The 19,060-nt window shown below is 42.6% G+C and overlaps 1 protein-coding gene across 4 annotated transcripts in view; it reads right to left on the bottom strand.

The window, feature by feature from the left end:
- LOC149463462 (caM kinase-like vesicle-associated protein) overlaps positions 1-18,532 on the bottom strand; it is a 110,795-nt gene extending 92,263 nt beyond the window's left edge. The window contains exons 1-3 of one of the 4 annotated variants that reach the window (XM_089674995.1): positions 18,297-18,532; positions 7,561-7,599; positions 1,042-1,123 (exon numbers count right to left, since the gene is read on the bottom strand). The gene's annotated coding sequence lies outside the window, so the exon portion shown is untranslated. The remainder of the gene's footprint in view (positions 1-1,041; positions 1,124-7,560; positions 7,600-18,296) is intronic. The other 3 variants (XM_089674997.1, XM_089674993.1, XM_089674996.1) reach the window with 3 other exon arrangements.
- Positions 18,533-19,060: the final 528 nt, after the last annotated feature.

The following is a 19,060-nucleotide window of genomic DNA, read 5'->3' as shown; positions in this document are numbered from 1 at the left end:
ATATGATGATTAGACTAGATGATAAATAAGGAGGGGGAACACCTAATACAATGGTCAGGCTACATGACCAATAAGGAGGGGTAACACCTAATATGATGATTAGACTACATGACCAATAAGGAGGGTTAACACCCAATATGATGATTAGACTACATGACCAATAAGGAGGGTTAACACCTAATATGATGATTAGACTACATGACCAATAAGGAGGGTTAACACCTAATATGATGATTAGACTACATGATCAATAAGGAGGGGGAACACCTAATACAATAGTCAGGCTACATGACCAATAAGGAGGGGTAACACTTAATATGATGATTAGACTACATGACCAATAAGGAGGAGGAACACCTAATACAATGGTCAAGCTTCATGACCAATAAGGAGGGGTAACACTTAATATGATGATTAGACTACATGACCAATAAGGAGGGGTAACACCTAATATGATGATTAGACTACATGACCAATAAGAAGGGAGAACACCTAATACAATGGCCAGGCTACATGACCAATAAGGAGGGTTAACACCTAATATGATGATTAGACTACATGACCAATAAGGAGGGGGAACACCTAATACAATGGTCAGGCTACATGACCAATAAGTAGGGGTAACACCTAATATGATGATTAGACTACATGACCAATAAGGAGGGTTAACACCTAATATGATGATTAGACTACATGACCAATAAGAAGGGGGAACACCTAATACAATAGTCAGGCTACATGACCAATAAGAAGGGTTAACATCTAATATGATGATTAGACTACATGACCAATAAGGAGGGGGAACACCTAATACAATGGTCAGGCTACATGACCAATAAGGAGGGGTAACACCTAATATGACTTTTATACAAGACCAGTAAGAGGGTAAATCCAAACTCAATTTTTACAATAAATGTTGAGGTGTGGATATGATTTTAACTGCTTAGATCTCAGAATCTACAGATCATTTTGACATACATACTGACATAATTCCAGTTTATCCATTTTTCTAAACATTTCCCTTTATGCAGCTTGACTTACCTTAAGTATAACTCCTCGGCTGGGAGGTCAGAGGTTGCCAAGACTTTGACCTACCTTCCGCTTAACAATATTAAATGACAACCTAGAAAAGGAATATTAACAGCTATTGTAAACTGTATTGTACATTCAGGAGCTGAAAGACTGAATGGTAAGGTCAGGCAGTTGATAGGGCAGAACCTGTCAGACAGAGTACGGACTTTAAACAATTTCCGAATTCTTAGCAGGCAGTAAAAGCTTTAATGCATATGATACCTAACCTATCTAGCTGCTTGTTCTCAAAGATGCCTAAATATCACAACTATTCTACAATTGGCTTCTAACGGCATAGAATCACCTGCTGTGTGTTTACATTAGAAAGTTGACAGGCAGCTACAGAGGTGAATGAAGGTTTGCCTTAAGGTGCTTTTACTGCTTGTTAAGAATATGTGCATGCATAATCTGGACAGTGGTTCACTTTAAAGTGGTTTCTGATTCCTGACTCTAAGCCCTGGTTCACATACAGTATGTGCGAACTGAATGCATTTTGAACCGCATCGGATTCGCATGACATGTGAACCTGCAGCCTTTTCAATGGAGGCGGTTCACATATGTGCTGACTGGCTGTAGTGTGTTTTCAAAAAGAGTTCGGTATGATTTTGAGCCCGGTTCAGGTGCAAATTCGATTATCATACACTTTGACAATTCGCACCTGAATCGCACCTTCACCACTGAACAAAGTTGCACTGGAGGGGGCTGAAATTACGCTGTCAAAACCAACATGCACATACAGTATGTGAACCCAGACTCAAGCTAAGGAATTCAGCTTTCAAAGTACAAGTCAGTCAGTGACAGGATGGATGTGAAGTACACAAAAGTCACTTTTGAGCAGAATGGCTCACCTACAACCAAGCATCTTCCCATAAGTGAAGCTCTTTAGACTAGTTTTAACATGCTACGATTTAAATGTCCATGGTCAATCAGCCTAAAGGCCCGTATGCACGATGAAAAAAATTGGGCAAAAAATACCGCTTTCAGAGCGATCGTCTAATAATCTGATTGTTAGTACACAGCTTTCGAGAGCCAGTAATGACAGTTCTTGAGACAACATTAGAAGGGACAAACATGAACATTTTTCTCGTACGTTACCAGAACAAACGATTTTTGTTTAATTTGTACAGTAGTCGTCTGAAAAAAAATGGAAGACCAATGGAAGATCAAGACCACGCATGCTCAGAAACAAAAGAATACATTACAGCACAAATATATTACATCACTTCTGAAGTTGTATTCTGTTGTACGAGAATTTGCGTAACTTTAGTAACCTCTTCATTTTCGATACGGGTAGCATGCAAAAAACACCCCCAGACAATTATTCGTCCACTATTTTCATTGTTTGTACAGGGCTTTACAGAATTATCAGTTCAAATGGAATGACCCTTTACAATCAGATGGTTTTCAGGAACGAGACCTGGCTGCCGTTCATGGAATACAGATATTCTGTCCTCTCATCATATGACACTGATAAATTCTCGCCTGAGCTGCCCTCCAGGAAAGTGATTATTAAAGCTCTGTTTGATATCCGTTAAGATAAATTATGCGCTGAGTATAATCTTATTCATCCAGTCTCTTTTATTAGTCTTGCAATCAATCAGAAGTTGCTAAAGAAACCTTTTAGAGGCAATTTCTATTGATCAGAAGATAAGCTCAAGCCGGACACTCTAAAAGGGAGATGGTTAATTCTCTGCTGGAGGATAAAGTACCTCCTACATGCAGGGAGAGGAATTACATGCTATCAGAAAATTCTCTTGAGACTGGAGCACTTCCAGACAATCTGTGGTTTTCCAGCTGCTGGATAACTACAAATTTCAACACACTATTCATGAGATCTCAAACCATGAAGAGCTTATTACTAAAGTCTATATAAAAGAACATCTGGGTAGCAGTGACCATAACATGATTTAATTTATTGTTAGCTGTAAACAACAAGCACACATGGGGAAAATATAAACGCTCAACTTTAAAAGAACTAATTTTCCAAAGCTGAGAGCTGCTCTCCAAGACCTAGACTGGGAGGGAATATTGGCATCGATGAACACAACACAGAAATAGGAGTTCTTCAAAAAGACTGTATGTGAACACACTGCAAAATATATTCGCATGGGCAATAAGTTTAAAAAGCTAAGAATAAAACTGATGTGGCTTACGGCCCAAGTTAAAAAAAGCTATAAATAATAAGAAAAGAGCTTTTATTAAATATAAAATGAAGGAACGTTTTCATCATTTAAACATTACAAAGAATATAACAGAATATGTAAAAAGGAAATCAAAAAATTGAAAACAAACGACAGATTGCAAAAGATAGCAGGACAAACCCCCAAAAATTCTTCAAATATATTAATAGTAAAAAGGTCCGGTCTGAGCATGTAGGCCCTTTACTAAATAATCTAGAGTGGGTGATTGGGGACAAAGAGAAGTCAAATCTATTAAATACCTTCTTCAGCTCTGTGTATGCAAAGGAGCATGGGGGAGCTCTTGTCCATAATGGGCATGGTATTGACATAGCTCCAGATGATCCACATTGGCTCATAATTGATGTGATCCAAAAATATTTAGACAGAATAAAGGTGAATAAAGCACCTGGACCGGATGGCATACACCCATGGGTCCTTAAAGAATTGAGCTCTGTCATTTCAAAACCATTGTTTCTAATTTTTAGGAATTCTTTAATGACTGGCATAGTACCACTGGATTGGCGTAAGGCTAATGTGGTGCCTATTTTTAAAAAGGGGTCAAAATCTTTACCAAGTAATTATAGACCTGTTAGTTTAACTTCTATAGTTGGAAAGATACTGGAGAGTTTAATAAAAGACACATAGATGAGTTCTTGCTGGAAAAAAATATTTTAAGCAACAGACAACATGGATTCATGAAAGACAGAAGTTGTCAAACAAATCTGATTTCTTTTTATGAGGAGGTGAGCAAAACCTTGGACAGAGGGGTGGCGGTGGATGTTGTATTCTTGGATTTTGCATTTGAAACAGTTCCCCACACACGGCTAATGTGTAAGGTAAAGTCTACAGGCTTGGAAAAATCTGTATGTAAATGGATAGAAAACTGGCTAAAAGATCATATTCAGAGGGTAGTGGTTAATGATTCATACTCTGAATGGTCTGGGGTTGTCAGTGGTGTACCCCAAGGTTCAGTGTTGGGACCCTTACTTTTTAATATATTTATAAACGATATAGGGTCTGGGATTAAAAATCTCATTTCAGTCTTTGCAGATGACACCAAGCTGTGCAGTGGAATAACGTCCTTACAGGATGTCTCCAACTTACAAGCTGAATGCACCGTTTAATTGGGCAACTATGTGGCAAATGAGGTTTAATGTTGATAAATGTAAGGTTCTGCACTTGGGGGCTAAGAATATGCATGCATCATACATACTAGGGGGGGTACAACTGGGGGAATCAATGGTGGAGAAGGATTTGGGAGTTCTGGTAGATCACAAGCTTAATAATGGCATGCAATGCCAAGCTGTGGTTTCTAAAGTGAGCAAAATCCTCTCTTGTATTAAAAGAGGTATAGACTCCAGAGAGAAATATCATATTACCCCTGTACAAATCATTAGTAAGACCTCATCTGGAATATGCAGTTCAGTTTTGGGCACCAATTCACAAAAAGAACATTGGGGAACTGGAGAAAGTACAGAGAAGGGCAACCAAACTGATACGAGGCATGGAGGAGCTCAGCTATGAGGAAAGATTAGAGGAACTGAATTTATTCTCTCTTGAGAAGAGGAGATTAAGGGGGGATATGATCAACATGTATAAATACATCAGTGGTTCATATAGTGAACTCAGTGTAGAGCTATTCACCCTGAGGTCATCACAGAGGACAAGGGGGCACTCTTTACGTCTGGAGGAAAATAAATTTAATCTCCAAACACGGAAAGGTTTCTTCACAGTGAGAGCTGTGAAAATGTGGAATAGACTCCCCCAAGAGTTGGTTCTGGCCAGCTCACTGGATTGCTTTAAAAAAGGTCTGGATTATTTCTTAGATACACAGAATATAACTGGATACTAACATTTATAGGTAAAGTTGATCCATGGAATATTCGATTGCCTCTCGGGGGATCTGGAAGGATTTTTTTCCCCTGCAGGAGCAAATTGGATTGTGCTTTGCTGGGTTTTTTGCCTTCCTCTGGATCAATTGTGGGCATAGGATTATAACTTTTTTTTTTTTTGGTTGAACTGGATGGACTTTTGTCTTTTTTCAGCCAGACCAACTATGTAACTATGTATATGTAAAGCAGTATACTAGTTTAAAATTAAGGCAGAGCTACTAAAATCAGGGCCCAGTTACTTGTGGTGCATTAAGGCAGGCCATTGAATTGAATGGGCTGCCAATATACCCTAGCATTCTAAAAACTGAAAGTGAACATTTTTTTTAGCACGGCACACTGCAAGGCACTACTGTGCATTGTGCCCTGCTACAATGCAGCAGCATTGCCTTAGTGTATAGAGGAGTGATTCAAAATCAATGGCAATGCAGTTCCGGTAGGCATATACCATTCATTGCCATTCATAATCACAATACAGAAGCATAAATGAGCCTTTAACCCTTTCACTGACAGAGATGTTTTTGCAGTTTTTTTACTTAAAACTTCAAAACATTATATAGCTTCTTAAAGCAGACACCCTGGAGCAGGGGCGGACTGACCATTCAAGCACTCGACACTGCCCGGGGTCAGTAGGGGGCCCCATGAAATGCCCCTGGTACCTTTTATAGGCTTTTTTGGGTGTCCTTTGAGTGTGGGCAAGGACACAGGGGCCCCATGATCCCCTATTGCCCGGGGGCCCCATGAGTTGTCAGTCCGCCCCTGCCCTGGAGAATAAAATGGTGGTAGTTCCAATTTATGTCACATATTAGCACAAAGGTTTATCAAGTGCAACATTTTTGTAAAAAAATACACTAAAGTTAACCTTGGGGCACAAAAGGCGCAATATATTACCCAATTTTTGGTAATAATATAAAAGATGAGGTTGTGCTGAATAATTAGATACCCAACATGTTAAGCCGTAAAATTGTGTGTGCCCATGACATGGCAACAAACTTGAAAATTTTACATTTTCCATAGACAATGCTTTACCATCAGTTTAGAGTTATCAGGTATGCTAAACCCAGGACCCTGCATTCACTATATCTGGTCTCCCACAGTACACAGAACATGGAAATGCAATTATTTTAGTAAATATAAACTGATAAATACCTTTTCTCATGAGCAGTATATAGCTGTCTTGTGCCTTCTATCAGTGTCCAGCTGAGCACTGGCCAAAGCTTGTAGGAGGAGTTTTCATTCTGCACTGACTGTCCTATGAAGCTGCATAACCCTTGACCCTCTGTCTGGACAGTGCTGATTAGCCCTGTGCTGATCACATGCACCCTCCCAAATAAAAAAATTAATCTCTAGCCATACACACTAAACTGAGCATGTGCAGAGTGACTCCTAGAGCTCTGTACTATCAGCAGATGGATTGGGGACTGTGGAAGAAAGGGAGGATCAGAGAAGACAGAATCAAACAGCCTTTTTACACAATGTGGAAGATTAACTCCTTAGGTTCCACAGTGAGTATAACAAGCATGCTTTCCTGTATATACAGACTGATTTTACTGTTGTGAGTTTAGTAACACTTCAATAATGGGCCAAGAATTATTGTTCTTTTACTGGCATGCATGGCAATATGTAACACGCTTACGTTTTTGTAAATAAGTGTTCTGGTGCATGTGTTAACGTTCGTTTGTGCATGTGTGTGTATTTTTTTACACTTTTTTTGGTCACTTAACTTTATTCTTTTTTCTCATAAGGGACCAAAAATCTTCTATTTGATACAATTATTTATGACAGATATTCTTTAATGAAACATCAGTGGTCTATTAGATCTTTGATGTCTCACCTGTCCTCCATGCTGCATTAACTTCTTCCCTGATCACAGCAGCGGGGGAAAATGAGAGCAGGAACTGGAAGGGACATTAGGTAGGGGAGATCAATGAACAGACATTCGCTGGTCTCCCTTCCCTCTAGCTAACGGCACCTGCCATGCATGGGGGTGATGAATTTCCCAGGGGTGTGTTGAAGCAATTGTGGGACTAAACAGCCACTGACAGTCAGCTTTTCAGATTTACACACAATGGGGTTGATTTACTAAAACTGGTTCACTCAGAATCTGGTGCATTTGTGCATGGTAGCCAATCAGCTTCTAACTTCAGCTTGTTTAATTAAGCTTTGGCAATAAAACCTGGAAGCTCATTGGTTTCTATGCAGAACTGCACCAGATTTTGCACTTTCCAGTTTTAGTAAATCAACCCCATTATGTGTTTAAAATCCAATGCTGCTGCTGATGTATGCCATATGTTGGGGCCAACGAAAAGGTTAAACCTATCTAATCACAAAAATGTAATATTTTGCAGCCCTTAGATGTCTTGGTTGCATTAGTTTTCATTTTTCAGGCTAAAAACATTTTCAGCAAGTACAGAAAGTACCTCTTGATCTTGCCAGAAATGCGGTGTCCTTGTCACTTCCTGTGAAATGAAAAAAAGCACAATGTTATTTTTCTTGTGTAACTTCTAGTCCCAACGCCAACAACTATGTAATGGAGACCAGCTTGTGTTTACAGCCATGGCTTCCTCCATGGATACAGTGGAGGAGTGAGCGTAGTCAGCAAATGTGTTGTTTTGTGGGATCATCATGTGAAAATCAAGGGGAAACAGTCTGAAAGTGTCAACTAAAGCAGCCCCTACATCTAAGAACTTCTAAACTGCAATATATGATATATTTATATGGGGAAGGGAGTGTTAAGATGTGTTTGAATCAGGGGCGGACTGGCCATTTGGAAACTCTGGCACCGCCCGAGGGCCCGGGGTCAGTAGGGGGCCCCATGAGATGAACCTGGTACCTTTTTCATAGGCTTTTTTGAGTTTGGGCAAAGACACAGGGGCCCCATGATCCCCTATTGCCCAGGGGCCCCATGAGTTGTCAGTCCGCCCCTGGTTTGAATACAACCAATGATCATTATTTTTAAGCTCCCTTCCAGTAAGAAGCTAATAGACATCCAAGGAGCTGACACCCCACAACGTTTTGGGGGTGTGCCCAAAACTTTTCTAACTTGACACATATCTGCTCAGCTACGTATGACATGTGGAGGAGCAGGAGTGGTTACACACCTTTTGAATTTTTATACACATGTCCGCTAGAGAGATTTTTTTCAGAATTAGCTCTTCATCGTCAAGTTTTACAGACAGAGACAGGGGCGGACTGACCATTTGGAAACTCGGGCACTGCCCGAGGGCCCAGGGTCAGTAGGGGGCCCCATGAGATGCCCCTGGTACCATTTTCATAGGCCTTTTTTTGAGTTTGGGCAAGGACACAGGGGCCCCATGATCCCCTATTGCCCGGGGGCCCCTTGAGTTGTCAGTCCTCCCCTGGACAGAGACATCTTCTTTAGGTAGGTTACAGGTTTTGTAAAGTAACTAATTAAAAAAAGGCTGTATACACATCTGTAACTTACAACAGACTAAGATCACAATTTGTTTCTCATTTACACCAGTAAATCCCTTCCAGGGTATGCTGCTGATCCCTTGCATCCTGCTTGCAGCAACTTCCTGTCTTCATGCATGTGCTGCAGTGGTGGCTGCATATCATTGCTCAAGGAGGTGTTGCAAAACATGCCTGAGCAATTTGCATTGGCATGCTCACTTATAATCTCCATCAAATGGGCATGTGACAGGTGACAACGTATAATAGTTGACAGACTGGAACAGAGCGCTGTCATGCTATAACAGAAAGTTTCCGAAGTAGGGCCCTTATGGCAGGTATTATTTTAATGATTTAAAAAAAGATGAAAATAACTTTTGAAATTAAAGTAACATGTTAAAGCTTATATGAGATTTTTAGATATCGCGGTTACATTTATTTATTACAGGTACCTATATAGTGCCATCAATTTACACAGCGCTTCACACATGTTGCTTACATATACATTAACCTAATTGAAAGAGACCCCACTAGACAATTCATTTCAACAATAATCCTCCCATAAGATTATACACTATATTGACAAAATTATTGGGACACACATGAACTTTAATGGCATCCCAGTCTTAGTCCGTAGGGTTCAATATTGAGTTGGCCCCGCCCTTTGCAGCTATAACAGCTTCAACTCTTCTGGGAAGACAGTCCACAAGGTTTAGGAGTGTGTCTATGGGAAGGTTTGACCATTCTTCTAGAAGTGCATTTGTGATGTCGGAGGAGAAGGCCTGGCTCGCAGTCTCAGCTCTAATTCATCCAAAAGGTGTTCTATCGGGTTGAGGTCAGGACTCTGTGCAGGCCAATCAAGTTCCTCCACCCCAAACTCGCTCATCCATGTCTTTATGGACCTTGCTTTGTACACTGGTGCGCAGTCATGTTGGTACAGGAAGGGGCCATCCCCAAAATTCCCACAAAGTTGGAAGTATGAAATTGTCCAAAATGTCTTGGTATGCTGACGTCTTAAGAGTTCCCTTCACTGGAACTAAGGGGCCAAGTCCAACCCCTGTAAAGCAACCCCACATTATAATCCCCCCTTCACCAAACGTTCTGGCAACTGCCAAATCCAGACACATCCATCGGATTGCCAGACAGAGAAGTGTGATTTGTCACTCCAGAGAACATGTCTCCACTGCTCTAGAGTCCAGTGGTGGCGTGCTTTACACCACTGCATCCGATGCTTTGCATTGCACTTGGTGATGTAAGGCTTGGATTTAGCTGCTCGGCCATGGAAACCCATTCCATGAAGCTCTCTACACACTGTTGTGCTATTATGAAGGCCACACGGAGTTAGAGGGTCTTTAGCTATTGACTCTGCAGACAATTGGCGACTTCTGCGCACTGTGCGCTTCAAAATGCGCTGACCCCACTCTGTCATTTTACATGTCCTACCACTTGGTGGCTGAGTTGCTGTTGTTCCCAGTTACTTCCACTTTGTTATAATACCACTAACAGTTGACTGTGGAATATTTAGTAGCAAGGAAAGTTCACGGATGGACTTATTGCACAGGTGGCAACCTATCACGGTACCACGCTTGAATTCACTGAGCTCCTGAGTGCGACCCATTCTTTCACAAGTGTTTCTAGAAGCAGTCTGTATGCCTAGGTGCTTGATTTTATACAACTGTGACCAGGGGTGTATTTACCACAAGGCAAACAAGGCATTTGCCTAGGGTGCCATTTTTCAGGGGGGCAGCAGCATTTTTCAGGGGGGCAGCGCCATCCCCTGAAAGAAGGAAAGGAAGAAGGGACACACAGCACAGGGACCAGGTGGAATCTGAGAAAGGCTGCAAGCTGCTTGATGGTGTATGCAGATCCTGACTCTTGTTCCTGGGGATATCCGGAGCTGTGAAGGTGAGTGTCTTATCTCTTTCTGAGGTGGGGGGCTTGCCAGTGTATGGGGGGCGGTGGTAGTGGAAGGCTCTCTTGGGCAAGGGGGCTGGGGTGTTGTTGGTCAATGTCAGACTCTCTTCGTGGGGGAGGAGGGTGTTGGTCGGTGTCAGGGTCTCTCTGTGGGGAAGGGGGGGGGGCAATTTTTGTGTTGCCTAGGGCAGCACAAAACCTAAACACACCACTGCCTGTGACCATGGAGGTGATTGGAACACCTGAATCCAATGATTTGGAGGGCTGGCCCAATACTTTTGCCAATATAGTGTATGTGCATTTGACATATTTCATTTATTTAATGTTGACCTATAAAAGCTCCCTTGTGTAGACATACAAAAGTCCTGAGACTGCTGCTAAGGGCATGTGATCAGACTTAAACTGTGACTCCATTGACACTCTATAATAGGATTCCTCTTTGCTCCTCTCTAGAGAGGAGCAGATTGGCTGGGCCAGCACAGACCTTAATTAAACACTTCCAGTAGAGGAGGGAGTGGGCTATGTTAGGAGATTGACTCTTCCTAGAGTAGTAGAATTTTGTAGCCAGTTCAAAAGCACACGGAAAGTGAGTAAAACATGATTTATAAAAAGGAAAATCCTTGCAAGTGAGCACAAAGATACTTGATTTTTCTGTGCTTTTACTTGCAAATTTTTAGGTTGGTGACAGGGTCTCTTTACAACTTTCGGCTGTAACAGGTCCACAGATAACAAAATCTCACTTTCTCTGCTTTTCAATTGTTGCAAATTTGTTTTGGGTCAGTGATTCAGCAGTACTTAAGGCAGGCACAGCCAGACAACCAACATGTTTATAAGACCAGCAAAGCCAGCTTCCATATTTCTCCTATGACAAGTGTACTGTACAGGGGCGGACTGACAACTCTTGGGGTCCCCAGGGCAATAGGGGATCATGGGGCCCCTGTGTCCTTGCTCAAACTAAAAAAAAACCTATGAAAAAGGTACCAGGGGCATCTCATGGGGCCCCCTACTGACCCCGGGCCCTCGGGCAGTGCCCGAGTTTCCAAATGGTCAGTCCGCCCCTGGTACTGTGACTCAGGTTACAGAGCTCCCAGCAATGTATGTGCAATCTCTTCACTAACCATAATGTGTTCCAATCTTTTAAATCATTTTCACGTGTAAAACTGGTCACACATTTTGCAATCTGATTGGACAATCTTCTTAAAATCCGCCCTCGACTGTATAGTGCCAGGGCCTACCTAAACAATCTATTCAATTTGTATCTAATCAAGTAGATCCTCATGCTGCATAATAGAGTATCAGAGATTGTACTGTTATGAGCATGGCCAACTTTTCATGCATCCAGCAGCTTTAATTGAATTTGTATCCTTTAAGCTAGGTTCACACCTATGCAGGTTGCGTTTGAGCCATTTCTGCATTGCGTGTTACGTTTTTGCTGCGTTTTGCGTTTTCTTTTTTTTTTTCTTGTTGCTAGGCAGATTTAAAATGCAAAACGCAGGAAAAACACAATACATGCTTTTCTGCAGCATTTCCATTGAAGTCTATAAAACCAAAAATGCAACTTTTTGCATTCAGAAAAGTCCCTGACCCTTTCAAAAATCGCACCGGGTGAAAACACAGAGATGTGAACATGTCCCATAGGAAATCATCTTAAATGGACTGTACTGCGTTTCTGCAAAGCGCTGCGGAAAATGCTTAGGTGTGAACCTAGGGTTACCCTGGGAGAAGCTACAATATTCACAGGTGTTAGGTAGAGGTGAATACTAAAAGAGAAGTTGGGTATCAAAAAAATCAATGCCAGCATACTAGATCCACCACACTATATTCCATAAATGAACACAAACACAGATTTTTCTTATTTCTTGGTCACAGCTTTAATACAAGAAATAAGGTTAACATGTCCCAGTATTAACATCACAAAATACACAAACAACATCAAAGCAAAAACATTATATCTAATGAAGCTGGTCCTTGACAGAGTCCCTAACATCAGGCTCTGCTAGCCACCCATACCTGTGGACAGAGCTGGTCATCATAATGGGGATTTTGTCATCAACAGACTTTTTCCTTGTTTGGTGTTTCATGCGTTTTTACTTAACCCCTTCAAGCTGGCGCCTCCCGGCTCTTTAAGAGTTTCAGAAGCCAGGAGGCGGGGCGGGGTTTAGAGCCATGTGACCGCGGTCATAGGATCGGGAAAGGTCCCGATCGAAAGAGGAGATCGGGATCTTTCTGTGAGTACCGGACATGTGCACAGGGAGCACGCAGGGCACGCGCTCTCAGCACATATGTTCTTTTTTAATGGAACGCAAATGTGCGGCCGCTCGGTGTCTAGGCCCAGACGCCGGGAGGCCGCACATTTGCGTTCGGCCGGCGTGAAGGGGTTAATAATAATACTGATAGGAGCACATTTCAAGTATAAGTGACTCATTATTAGAATATTTGTTATCAATAGCAACTGGATATCACGTATTGAGTATTTGTATTGGTATTTTTTGAGTGCAGCTATTGTTTCACTGTTTGTTTTATGGTTCACAATTTGTTTGGATTTTGTTGGCACTCAGCTCAGTTACATCATTATCACACACTTGTATACAGGGGCAGACTAACAACTCATGGGGCCCCTGGGCAATAGGAGATCGTGTGTCCTCGCCCACACCCAAAAAAGTCTATGAAAAAGCCAATGAAAGGTACCAGGGGCATCTCATGAGGCCCCCTACTGACCCAGGGCCCTCGGGCAGTGCCCAAGTGCTGAAATAGTCAGTCCGCCCCTGGTTGTATACAATAACCCTCCACCAAATGATACGGTACATATGAGTTTCATTGCATGTTGGCACCACCAAGGATCTGTGGTTGCTGAGAGGAACACCCTCCTCCTATTAACTGACCACCATGACAGCAAACTGAACAAATTCTAAATAAGGTGGAGGGAAAGGGGGGGGGGGACAAATCTCCTTTAACGATCGTTGTCTTATTATGCTCCTCCCCTTCAGTGACACCACTTCCACCCTTTACCAGACCCTACAATCCTCCCCTCCCTGCCTTTTTAGTGGCTCAGCCTATCATGTGCCCTTTTACTTAGGGGCTAAATTTCATCTGGCGAGATCTACCTTGCTATCGCAGTGCAGTACTTAACAGTAAACTCTGGGCTTTGACCCCTACTTGACCATGGATGCCCCACCCATAAATTATTTATTTATTTATTTACAAAAATGACCTATTCCATGTGTGTTCAACTTGGTCGTGTGATAGGCTGGGTTGTTTTTTCCTACAGATCTTCAGTGGGTGGTTTGCGATGACATCAGAGCCACTCTTTACACTGTGAGTGCAGGATGCCATGGTAACACCCCCTCCAGGGTAGGACGGGATGACGTCCTGCACTCACAGGATTTCCTCAGTCTTCTCCGGAGAGTGACATTGGGCTTTAGTCAACATGGAAGACTGAGGACATCTTGTGGCTAAATGGAATCACTGCAGGAGACAGCACCAGGTGGAAAGGTGAATAGTGTAGCCTGAGCTGCTTTTTTATTTTTACTCTCGTGGGGCAGCTTACTAAAATATATTTACACAGAAATGGGTTTTATATTTATAAACATAATTCACCAGAGTGCAACTCAGAAAGAATACTGTTCATTTAATACTTGCGAATCTGGAATGAACAGAGCTTACAAATCAGTGAGCCACAGTCAGCAGATCAATGTCTATACAGCACTTCTGCCTTTGTGGCACATGGGTACTTGGTTCAAATCCCTGCCAGGACATGGTCTGCATGGAGTTTGCATGTTGTTCCTGTTCAGGCATAGGTTTCCTCTGGGTACTCCAGTTTCCTCCAGCACTCCTCAGACATTCTGGTATGTTATTTAGCTGCTGTCTAACTTGATCCTAGTATGTGTGCAAACGCACTTGATATAGGAACCTTAGATTGTAAGCTTCTTGAGCGAGGGATTGATGTCAATGAACAAAATGTAAAGTGCTGTATAAATTGTTGGCGCTATATGAATACCTGTAATAATATTATGAATGGTGTCACAGAGCTCTTTCTGCCAGGGAAGATTATGGAAACAAACATGGAAGTAAGTGTCTGACCCATTTTACAGAATCCCTGGAATGGAATCACAAACACGGAGAGGTTTTCTGTAACCTGAGTATAAAACTGATCACACGCTATCTTTTCTTACAATTATTTTTTTTATCATGGGGTATTTTTATGCACAATTTCCATGCCCAGCCCTAAAAATATTTAGACAATTCACTGGAGGCTATACATAAAAGAGTGTAAGATTGTGTCACACACGCTAAGATTCTCACTGTACAATCCTAATGAATTTTGTTGAAGTGTACAATACCATCACACACAGTACAATCTGCTTAGAAGCAATGAAAATGTTCCCAGGTTTTCCTGCCTTTATTCAATTTTTATTATTAGATTGGGTGTGATGTGGCTCCACACAAATGGGGATTTGGGTAGAATTATGTCTGAATTTAGATTGAGTGATCTTCTTGTGCTTTGTGTGGCCAGAGTATTAGCCAATCTGCATGATTCCAGAATCATCTGAACAGCTTCCACCATGGCTAGATAGACAAGCTGCAGAGCATTATCTACAAACTGCAGAACATTATATTTCTATACTAGTTTGACTTCAGAACAGGCAGTGTAATATCTACTATTGCAGATCCAGAACCCGCAGAACAATATCATCTGTGCTGGAGGACGGCACAGCATTATTCATCTATTGGGAATGTCCAATCTTACGGGTGGGTACAGGGTTGGCAGAGCATTACTTAACAGATGCAGAACATTACCCAACATTAAGGGGCTCATAGACCCACCACATATTTCTCCACTATTGTGAATTTACACTGAGGTTTAATATTCACCCAGGTGCTGCAGAGCATTAACCATGAAGTCTGGATCCAGTCCTGGACACAGGGACCCCAGAGCCTTCCACAGCTGGTCTAGATTTAACATTAGCAGAGCATCTTCTTATTAATATGAATGCAGCTAACTGATAACGCTGACAGTCTGAAAAGAATTATTCAGTGAGTGGATCCTTGGCATGTAGAGTGTTATATACCTAGATTGGAACCAGAACATCATCTGCCAAAACTGGAACGGAACCTGTAGAGCATCACCTGTCTAGACTGGAAGCAGATCCTTTACAGCAATATCTATCCAGACTGGAACATTAGTTTGCAGAGCATTATCTACATAGTGTGGCACCAGAACATTTAAAGCATCCTCTACCTATTCTGAGATTAGAACCTGCAGAGCATCATCATTCTAGACTGGAACCAAAACCTGCAGATTACCATTTATCAAGACTGTAACCAGATCCTGCAGAGTCTGGAGCAGAACCTGCAGAGCTTCATCTAGAAGCAGATCCTGCAGAGCATTATCAAGCTAGGCAGGAACCATAACCTGCAGAATATAGTCGACCTAGTCTGGAACAGAACCTGCAGAGCATCATCCCTCTAGACTGAAAGCAGATCCTTTAGAGCATTAACTAGCCAGACTAGAACATTAGCCTGCAAAGCATTATCTATCTAATCTGGAACCAGAACATTTAAAGCATCCTCTACCTAGTCTGGTACTAGAACCTGAAGAGCATCATCTATCCAGACTGGAACCAGAATCTACAGAGCACCATCTATCTAGACTGGAAGCAGATCCTGCAGAGAATCTTCTACCAAATCTGCAGCAGAACTTGCAGAGCTTCACTTGGAAGCAGATCCTTCAGAGCATTATCTAGCTAGATGGGAACCATAACCTGCAGAGCATAATCTACCTAGTCTGGAACAGAACCTGCAGAGCATTATCTACATATTCTGGAACCAGAACATTTAAAGCATTATCCACTTAGACTGAAGCCAGACCTGCAGAGCACCATCTATCTAGACTAGAACCAGAGCTGGTAGAGCATGATCTACTTATTCTGGAGCAGATCCTGCAGAGCTTTATCTACCTAGACTGGAAGCAGAAACTGTAGAGAATCATCTGCCTTGAATGGAGCCAGAACCTGTGAAGCATCTGCCTACACAAAAACAAGAACTGGCAGAGAATCATCTACCTAGACTGGAACAAAACTTGCAGGGCATCATCTACTTACACTGGAACCATAACCTTCAGGACATCATCCACCTAATTTAGGACCAGAACCTGCATGGTATCATCTATTTATTCTGGACCAGAACTTGCACTGTACAGAACCATCTACCTAAACTGAAACAGAACCTGCACATCATCATCTACCCAGACTGGAAAAGAACATGCACAACATTATCTACCTAGACTGGAAGAGAACCTGCAGAGCATCATCGACCCAGACTGGAACAGAACCAGCAGAGCACCATTTACTCAGACTGGTATAGAACCTGTAGAGCATTCATCTATCTTCTCTGAAACAGAACCTGCAGAGTATCATTTACCTAGATTGCAACAGAACCTGCAGAGCATTACCTACTTAGACTGAAGCAGAATCTGCTGAGAATCATCTACCTAAACTGGAACAGAACGTGCAGGGGATCATCTACCCAGGCTGGAACCAGAACCTGCACAGCAACATCTACCTGATTTGAATCACTACCTGCACAACAACATCCACCTGGACTGAAGCAGAACCTGCATAGCATTAGCTACCCAAACTGGGATAGAACCTGCAAACATCATATACCTAGACTGGAACAGAACCTAAAGAATATCATATACCTGGACTGGAACAGAACCTGAAAAATATTATCTACCTGTAACTGGAACAGAACCTGAAGAATATCATCTACCTGGACTGGAACAGAACCTGAAGAATATCATCTACCTGGAATGGAACAGAACCTGAAGAATATCATCTACCTAGACTGGAACAGAACCTGAAGAATATCATCTACCTGAACTGGAACAGAACCTGAAGAATATCATCTACCTAGACTGGAACAGAACCTGAAGTATATCATCTAACTAGACCGGAGCAGAACCTGAAGAATATAATCTAACTAGAACGGAGCAGAACCTGAAGAATATCATCTAAGTAGACCAGAACAGAACCTAACCTGAAGAATATCACCTAACTAGACAGATACAGAACCTTGCAAAACATCATCTACCTGGACTGGAACAAAGCCTGCAGAGCATCATCTGTTTAGAACGTGCCGATCATTTCCCCTCTAGTAAAAACAGAACAGTTGCCTAGCTTCTAACAAGGATCAGAACCTGCTACTCACAGAGAGCCCAGAACTTTCATATCCAGAACCTGAAAACAGTTTCTACTAGCATGTGCATACAGAGCTTGCAGAGAATTATCTGATCATCGTGGATATGCAGCTGCACATCATCTCCTGCATGTTGGCAGCTAACACCATCCATCTACTTTGAATGCAAAACTTGGAGAACACAATTCTCCCGTGGGTGATCCAGGACATCAGAGCACCCTTCCTTCTTCCAGGCTGGGCTGAGAACATCAAGAACATTCTTACAGATCCAGAGGCTGCAGGACCTCAACCACTTAATTGGCATCCAGACCCAGCAGAGCCTCATTCTCCAATGATGGGTCCACAACCTGTAGAGCTCTACGATCGGTATGTTAGTGATATGATCTGACCAGGCTGAGGATGACCTACATAGCTGGTGTCTACCTGTTCTGGACTCTGCACAACACAACATAAAGTATGTGGATCCAGAACCTGTCCTTGCTCATCACTGCTGGTACATGGATGGACCCAGCCACAGCTCATCATCACTTGTGAGTGGATCAGAGAAGAAAAGTCAGAAGAGCCCAGAACCAGCCCTCCAGGTAGGAGAGAGTTTGCAGACACCTCTGCAGCCCCACGTGACAGTCTGACCTACCTGAGCCCGGGTCCTGGCAGCTGCAGATGCCAGCCTGGTGGTAGAGGGTGAGGCAAATGTCAGGGTGGGCACAGGCAGGTGGGCAGGGAAGGGCACAGGTGTCAGAGCAGAGGAGGGGGGCACAGGTACATCTTAGGAAGGAAGAGGAGAATCCAGGAGGTGCTGAAAAGTGCAGGAGATACAGAGTGATACTGAATGGAAGAGAGAGGGAGAGGTGAGACCAGGCAGGAGGGAGGAGAGTGAGAGAATGCGTAGACTCCGCTGCCCCCCCGACACAGCGCATGAAGTACCCTTCTCTCCCCACAGAGCGGCAGCACAAATCCGACAGTGCTGCTCACAGATGCCAACAGAGAGCTGCCACATGTCTATACTGGGGTGACAAGTGACACATGTCTATATTGGGGTGACAGATGCCTATACTGTGGTGACACATGTCTATACTGGGAAGACAAGTAACACATGTTTATATTGGGGTGACAAGTGACACATGTCTATACTGGGAAGACAAGTAACACATGTTTATATTGGGGTGACAAGTGACACATGTCTATACTGGGGTGACAAGTGACACATGTCTATACTGGAGTGACACGTGTCTATATTGGGGTGATACATGTCTATACTGGGGTGACAAGTGACATGTCTATACTGGGCTGACACATGTTAATACTGGGGTGACACGTGTCTATACTGGGGTGACACAAGTCTATATTGGGGTGGCAAGTGACACATGTCTATACTGGGGTGATACAAGTCTATACTGG

This window comes from Staurois parvus, unplaced genomic scaffold, assembly GCF_062004578.1.
Source record: "Staurois parvus isolate SC_StPar_1 unplaced genomic scaffold, SC_StPar_1.0 ptg000154l, whole genome shotgun sequence".
Classification (NCBI taxonomy): Eukaryota; Metazoa; Chordata; class Amphibia; order Anura; family Ranidae; genus Staurois; species Staurois parvus.
Note: the sequence above shows the minus strand (reverse complement) of the source record. Positions and strands in the feature narration are given on the sequence as shown.